We start from the raw sequence: 8,445 nt of genomic DNA, 5'->3' as shown, positions 1-8,445 counted from the left end.
TAGAGGGTCACTGCTGGTTGTTAGACTAAATCCTGGACTAGATGGGCATACAAGCTGACTTGGTATAAAGCAGCTTCCCAGAATATCAACTAAAAGGCTGCTTCTGGGTCACTGAAATCAGGAAAGGGCTGGTAGCTCCATGGTAGAGCATCTGCTTTGCATATAGAATATCCTAGGCTGAATTCCTGGCAACTCCAGGTAGGGCTGGGAGACCCTTTTCTGAAACCCCAGAGAGCTGCTGCCAGTCAATCTAGATAATACTGAGCTAGATAGACCCGCAGTCTAAGGCAACTCCCTATGTTAATGCAGATTCCTCATTCCTTCCTTCCCTCAGTTCTCCACAACCTCTGTCCTCTTAAGTTTCCTTCACACACACTCCTTCCATCTCTGGCAGTTCAGCACATAGGCTTTACTGCATTACTCACAATCGCAATACTTTGTGGTTCGAGAACCCGACCCCCGCGAAGTGAAATGAAGACACAGGGACACGTGATATAAGGTTAATGGGCTAGAAAAGGCCACAACTTTATTGATTACAGCAATGCAAAGGTATTGGCTTAGGCATTGGATCGCGAAACAAGTGGGTTTATTCACCAGGGGTTCATCACCTGTTGATGCTAATCCAACTATAGGCTCACCCCTGATGTCACTGAGGGTCGTGCCATGGCCTCCCGCCAAGCAGGCTTCGGACGGAATACACGACCGCCAGATTCCTTTAACGGAATACCCCTAGAAATTGAAGGCATAGGCGATGGCCACACCTAGCACTTCAACACACCACAACACATTATTCCAATGCCTAACCTACCCACCAATACCACAAAAGTTGTGACGATTGCTACGAGGTAGGCGAAAAAACCAAAAAGCCTAATGCCAAATGGAAAAACTCCTACCAGGCCCCCTGGGCAACCAGGGCGACCAACCTAAGGTCCATAGCAAGGCCAATGACCTAGGCCCTAACTCAAAGGGAGTGGAGGGTGGGTGACTCGCGACGAGACGATGGCGAAGAATGAGGCCGGGGAGAGGCTGGCACTGCAGCAAAAGGCTGCTGAACACGCCCCCTCTGTGGCACCTGGTTGGATGCCTACCGGGGGGCGTGGGCGCCAGCCAGGTGAGGTGGAGGCAGGGGGCTAACGCCCCCTGCTAGGGGCGGTGCTCGGGCTCCCGCCCACAACCACTCCCCTCTCTTTCAGGGAGGAGAGTCTTTGTATAAACAGTAGTTGAACTGGCTGCAACTAAATTTGGCAGCATGAAGTGTTCCTGCTGTTGGTGTGTTGGTGTGTTAGAATCCTTCTTCAGGATACTCCATTCCATTCCCCTTTGGGGTGGGGTTTTTTTTTTCCCGAGGAGCATGTTGTTCCAGCCTCCCATCGGTCAGCATCCCATACCCTCTAGATTTCCACAGTCCTTTGATGGTCCCCGTAAGACTATTTTTTAAAAAATAATTTTTTGCACATTCTGGGACTTCCCCCCTTTGTGTGAGAAGGATGGTGCCTTCTGGATTACAGAAGGGCCAGCCCCAACAGAATCACTATTAATATATATGGTGCAATAAGCAATAGAAAATCCCATGTTGCTTGATCAGTGACACCCACGCCAAGCTACAAGGTTATTCACAAAGGCCTATATTAGACTTCCTCAGCTGGAAACGCACAGCTGCTTCCTTCTAATCATGTGACTTAGCAATTGCTTTTAACCACCTGTAAAGGCAGCAATGCTGGTCATAAAGGTTCCTGCAGTGGGAGGTGGTGGTAGTAGATGATGATGATTATGTTTTTGTACAAAAATTAAAAGACTGGTAGATTTACCATGGCTTCACACTAGCAGGTAATTTGCAACATAGTTCAGAATCCTTTTTAAAAAAAAATGCAATGCATTAAAATAAAAACAAAAAATGAAACAGTTCAGCAAACTGATTAGCAACAGAACTAACCAACTAACCAAACAGTGTTTACAAAAATGCATATATTATTTTACTTTACTTTATTTTTTAATTTGTAGATCTCAGGGAAGTCCACAGTATAAAAATACAACATAAAAGCACAAAATACATAACAAGAAGAAAAACAAAACAATGACCCTCCCTCCCACAACACATTTAAAAGGATATAGGATATATTCGGGGCTTTTTTCATGTGGAACTTGCCAGAACTCAATTCTGGCACCTTTCAGGTGGATGCCAATGCCATTATAAGACAACAAGAGAGGTATTCATGCTGAGTTCCACACGTTTTTTTCTAGAAAAATAGCACTGGATATATTAGAGTTGAACCTGTGCAGTCAGAATTGAGCACCTCTGAGTTCAATGGCACTTACTCCCAAGTAATGATGCATAAGGTGGGGTGTGTGTGTGTGTGTGTGTGTGTGTGTCATAATGAATCAACATAGCTGCCTGCATGACTAGAAACAACACATAGGCCTGCATTTTTGTTTTCATGGCTAAGAACATGAAAAGAGCTTGCTGGATCAGATCAAAGGCCCATTTAATCTGGCATCCTGCTCTTACAGTTGATAACTCAATGCCCTAATGGAAAGCCTGCAAGCTGGCCAAGAGCACAACTGCGCTCTCATTGCAGGTGCAACTAGGGGCAGCTTTCATGATGAGCACCTGTGCTTCAAAATGTACCACTAGCAAATCTTACCCTAATATAGGCCAAATCACATGTTCTATTATACTAAAAGGACAGAAAATACACTCGAGCCTGAATCATGGTGTGCCAAGTTTCACCGAGAAAATATTTGTAATGAAAGTCATTTGAAAGAGAGAAACGATTTGCATCAGTCTTGTGAGAAACTGAGACACTCCGGGTTCTGACTTAGAGATTTCCCCCACCCACAGATGAGAAGGTGAGGTTGCAGAAGTTGATGTGCACTTGGCCTGAAAGCTAAGTGGCAAGGCATGAGTGAGCAATTTTTAAATGCAAAACTCACATACCAAGTGTCCTGATTTTCCAAGGGCAGTCCCAGAATTGCAGAAGCCATCCCGGTTTCTGATTTGATCCCGGAATGTCCCGCTTTTCCTTTTACCTCCCCTCCACATCTCGGAGAACAATTAAAAGTGGTGTATGTGTAAGTGCAAAAGTCCTGTTTGTACTGAAAGGAAATGGTGAAGCTGGCATACAAAACCCTTCCTATAATTTTGAAGGGAAAGGTCACCCATCCACTTCAAAATATTTCATTGCAATGCTTCAGCAGCCAGTTATTTCTTGGGAAATGCATGGAGTGTTTATTCCTTTATTGAAAATGGAACCTTACACAGTCTACTCAGAAGTAAGTCCCACTATATTTGATGGAGCTTACTCCCAGGTAACAGGGCAAAGGCTGGACAGCCTTACACTGCAATCTGAAGCATTTCTACTCAGAAGTAAGTCCCACTGCATTCAATAGGATTTACTCTCTGGTATGTTCCTGATCTTTTGAATAATGGTGCTGGAGGAGACTCTTGAGAGTCCCATGGACTGCAAGAAGATCAAACGCATCCATTTAGCCCTGGGTGCTCACTGGAAGGACAGATCATGAAGCTGAGGCTCCAATACTTTGGCCACCTCATGAGAAGAGAAGACTCCCTGGAAAAGACCCTGATTTTGGGAAAGATGGAGGGCACAAGGAGAAGGGGACGACAGAGGACGAGATGGTTGGACAGTGTTCTTGAAGCTACCAGCATGAGTCTGAACGAGCTGCGGGAGGCAGTGGAAGACAGGGGTGCATGGCGTGCTCTGGTCCATGGGGTCACGAAGAGTCGGACATGACTAAACGACTAAACAACAACAACATGTTCCTGATCATTCTCACGGTTTCCATCATCATCATCATCATCATCATCATCATCTCCTACTTTTTTCCCTCCCTCAAAGCAGCTTACAGCTGAAATTTTGTTTCATTCCCTTTATCTGTTGAATGTGTTGTACACGATGCCTTCCCTTGCACATGTTTTCTCTACAACAATCCTGCGAGGCAGGTTTGGCGGAGAGGTTGCCATTGGCTCAATGTGATTAATGTAGATGTGCATATGATGTCTATGTGTGTGGTGAGATCCAATGCAGGAGAAGTTTCCTGACGTAGAATAGGATGTCCCTGTTTTGATTCGAGAAATGTTGACGGGTATGAACTCAGGCTAAGAAAAGGAGCAATTTGCTGCTTGAAACCTGCATTTCCCTCTCCACATGGAAGCAAATGGCCTTTTAAACCAATGGGTTTCTTGTAGCTTTAAAGCACCAGTGCAAAATCATTAGCAAATTACAACCAACAGCCTTGGCAGGGAATCCCTTATTTAATCATTGGTTATTCTGCAATGCAGCATCTGACCTCATCAAGGGAGTTCTGCTTTCCAGCTGGAAAACTGAAAGGTTGCTGTCTTCCTCTCTCGCTTTCTGAACAAAAGGACATCAGCAGCATCTGTCTGACAGATGGTAGAATAATTCTCTTCTTGGAACACCAAGCTCCAAAATTTAACTCTACCTGTATGTCTTCCTGTAAATGAGGTGTGAGGGGAGACCTGGTGCCCTCCAGATGTTATTGGTTTGGACAGTAAGCTCGTGAATCAATCTATTTCCTTAGGCTGCCTACACATTATCCATTTAAACATGATTGCTCCTGCACAAATAATCCTGAGAGCTGTAGTTTGTTGAGGGTATTGAGAGTTGTTAGCAGACCTCTATTCCCTCACAGAACTACATCAGAACAATAATCAGTGCCTCTTCCCAAGGAACCCTGGGAATTGTAGTTCTGTGTGGGGAATAAGGCTCTTAACAGACTACAGTCCCTAGGATGCTTTGGGGAAAGCCATGACAGTTTAAAGTGGCATAATACTCCTTTAAGTGTAAGGCATAGATGTGGTCTAGGGTACCCATGCACTGAAGTGGCTTTTTCATACAAAAGTGCCACTTAGGTTGAACCACATCCTCCTTTTTACTTTTAGTACTCTGTGGCCATTTGTGTGGTAAACAGGATTACTGAGCACCTTTTCCATAATAGTTTTGGCACCACTCCTGACCCCCCCCCCTTGCCCTTCTGTAACTAATAAGCCAAAACAAAGGTGAAATACCTCAGGTTCTTTCATTGCCTGTTGCTGCCTCCCCTTCCTTAGATCTTTTTCCTGTGTCAGATCTTAGATGGTAAGCTCTCCAGGGCAGAGTCCTGTCCCCTTATACTTAGTACAGATTGTAAGCTCTTCAATGATTGTAAGCTATTGTCTCTGAACACCAAGTGTTGGGTATCACTAGTGGGAATGCAAGTGGGAATTGTATTCAGGTCCTGCTTGTTGGCTTCCCAACAGCATCCATTGGGCCACTGTGAAAACAGGACTAGATGAGCCTTTGGCCTGACCCAGCAGCCTCCTTCTTCTTAAATTCTTCTGCAAATGTTTGTTTTAGAGCAGTTGACTTGAAGCATCTTGCAGAGAATGTCCCAGATTACAAAATGTCAATGTCAAGAAGAAATCAGAGGCATACTTTTTGGAAATGGCCTGAAATTTCACATTGAGCAATAGTTTTCACTGCAAAAAGATTTTTTTTATAAAAAAAAAAGCAGATGGTGATTTTCCAACACATTTTTGCATAGACACAAGAGATTTGGAGGAAGCAGATGCAGCCCAGTGTTCACGGTCCTGAGAGCTTGTTTTAACTGAAAGCAACCTCTGGTGGGTTTTAGCCTCTCCACATTCCCATGAGGTCAGTACCAAAGGAAGCTGGAGCATCCTGCTGGATCTTTCCAGGTTACAGATTCATTGGACCTGAAGCCAAGCACAAAACTGCTGCTAGCCTAAACTTTGGCAAGTCTTCTGCTCTTGTACACAGAATGGCTGGTAGTTATGGTGCATTTTAGCCTTCCATCTACAGCAAGGGTGAGGAAGCATTTTCAGTCTGAGGGCTGCATTCCTTTCTGGGCAATATTCTGAGGGCCGCATTCCAGAGGCAAGTGTGAGAGGAGCTGTAGCACCCTGCTTGTGGTTAACGCTTAGCTGGAATGAAATATTCAACGCAGCAATAGAGAAATTAAAATAATAATTTATTTGTCAGACAAATAAATGAGAGGCACAGTGGCATATGGTTACCAAGCTCTGGCCTGGCCTCCTGCCATTATGGCCAGCACTTATATTTCCTTAACCCAGCCCCCTTGCTCCTCCTTTGGCTGCCTCTGTCCAATCAGCCTGGTTGAAATTCCTATTGGCTGTTTGCTAGAACCAATCACAAAAGATACAACCATTTCCTATTGCCTTTTATGGGAAATAAAAGCTATATTTATAATTGGCAAACAAGTAGCCATTAACCTCTACAAGGCACCTTAATTACCAAATCACCTTTGCCCCCTTAATTCTAAAATAGAGCAGATGGGTAAAACAGATGGTGGCTAATTCTATTTTAAACAGGTATCAAAGATCTTTTGTACGCATCATCAATGAAAGATCTCCTTCATTGGAGGTTCCTTTAAACAAAAACCTGACAACCATCTGTCTAGAGTGCTCTGATGGTGCTTTCCTGCCCGACAGGGGGGCTGGGCTGATGGCTGACTTAATTTCAGGATAGTTACAACTCTTACAACTATATGAAATAAGAATCCAACATTTCTTAAATCCTTTGCATAATTACATTTAAGCCAATATATTTAATACATAACATATATAATTTTTTTATAAGCAAAGACGTTTTCAAAGTAAGAAAAAACTTTAAAACACTTTCCCTATTTCCATTAGCTCTTGCCCTTAGGAAAATGTGGCTCAAGTCTCTAACGGGAGGCACAATAATTCTTACTATTTACCAACTTAATTGTAGCTTAATTGTACTCTGCAACATGCAAGGTCAGTGACCTCGCTCTCAGCTTTTATGACCGCAATAAACCAGAGGGCCTCTCTGGCCAAGAGGATGAACATCTGCCAAAATCTTAGCCAGCCTAGTTCCTGCCTGGCATGAAACATTTGTGAATTTGAACTCATTTTTAAGATACAACCTTGATCAAAAAATATAAGCTTGATAAAAATGCAGGCTTATGATTAGATGCCTCAGAGCAACAAATAGAAATGTTGCCTATATACAAAAAGCAACTTTTTACACACATTCACATAGTCCTCTCCATCCAGGCAAGCAAAGGTCATAATCAAAATTCAAGGACACCTTCCAGCTGGGCAAAAATATTCAAGGAGGGTGCAAAATAGGGTTTAGTGAGGGCTGTCACCTGCGGAGAGTTCAGTGACCAGACAAAGAGGCACAGAGGGCTACATTTGGGCCTGAAGTCCCCCACCTCTGAGCTACAATGTAATCCTTGCCTTGCTTTCCACCTCCCTTGAAAGCTAATGCCACAGTGATGGCTGTGTTGCATTCTGTCCCCTATGCACCACCCCTTTAAATACAACCTAGCATACGATGCTCATCAACTAGGGGAAACTCTGTTGCAGGCCCCTGTTAAGAGCCCTACCAGAGAGCTGTATATAGCCCTGTTTCATAAGCCCTGTTACATGACCAACACCATGTTGAGCCAGAACAAATCTTCATGGTTCAACAGACTGCACAAAAGGCACGCCCACTCTTTTTCGCCAACAAAAAGAATGAATTCCCATGCATTTACTTGAGTGTTGCACAGAATGATGTTCTTGTTGAGGGTGTGTGTGTGTGTCATGGAACCTACCCAGTCCTCAGCTAGAATGCAAATCATTCACTATTGTGATGCTTTTCATAGAATTATAGAGTTGTAGAGTTGGAAGGAAACATGATTCCAACCCCCTGCAATACAGGAATCTTTTGCCCAATCTTTTGCCCTTGAACCCTTGACCCTGAGATTAATGTAGACTAGTCTGTTTATGCGGGTGGCACTGTGGGTAAAAGCCTCAGCGCCTAGGACTTGCCAATCGAAAGGTCAGCGGTTCGAATCCCCGCAGAGGGGTGTGCTCCTGTCGCTCGGTCCCAGCGCCTGCCAACCTAGCAGTTCGAAAGCACCCCCAGGTGCAAGTAGATAAATAGGGATCGCTTACTAGCGGGAAGGTAAACGGCGTTCCATGTGCTGCTCTGGTGCCGGTTCGCCAGAGCAGCTTCGTCACGCTGGCCACATGACCCGGAAGTGTCTGCAGACAGCGCTGGCTCCCGGCCTCTAGAGTGAGATGAGCGCACAACCCTAGAGTCTGTCAAGACTGGCCCGTACGGGCAGGGGTACCTTTACCTTTACCTTTAGTCTGTTTAAAGTGTCACACCCCTGCAGGAATATTGGTGGTCATTTCCAGAGTTGGTGAGGCTCATTTGACAAGAAGGAACTGAGCCTTTAGTGTCATTGGCCCAGTATTGTAGAATACTCTGCCCATAGAGGTGCCTTCTGTTTCAACTTTTAAACACCTGGTGAAAACTATTCTATTCCATCAGGCTTATGCAGGCTGTTAAGAAGATGTTGTTCCACAACAGTTACCTGATTTCTGATTTTAACTTTTATATATATATATTTAAATCGTATTGTTTTTTTATG

This window comes from Podarcis cretensis, assembly GCF_951804945.1.
Source record: "Podarcis cretensis genome assembly, chromosome: 8".
NCBI classification, from domain to species: Eukaryota; Metazoa; Chordata; class Lepidosauria; order Squamata; family Lacertidae; genus Podarcis; species Podarcis cretensis.
The sequence above is the reverse complement of the archived record's forward strand: the minus strand, read 5'-3'. Positions refer to the sequence as shown.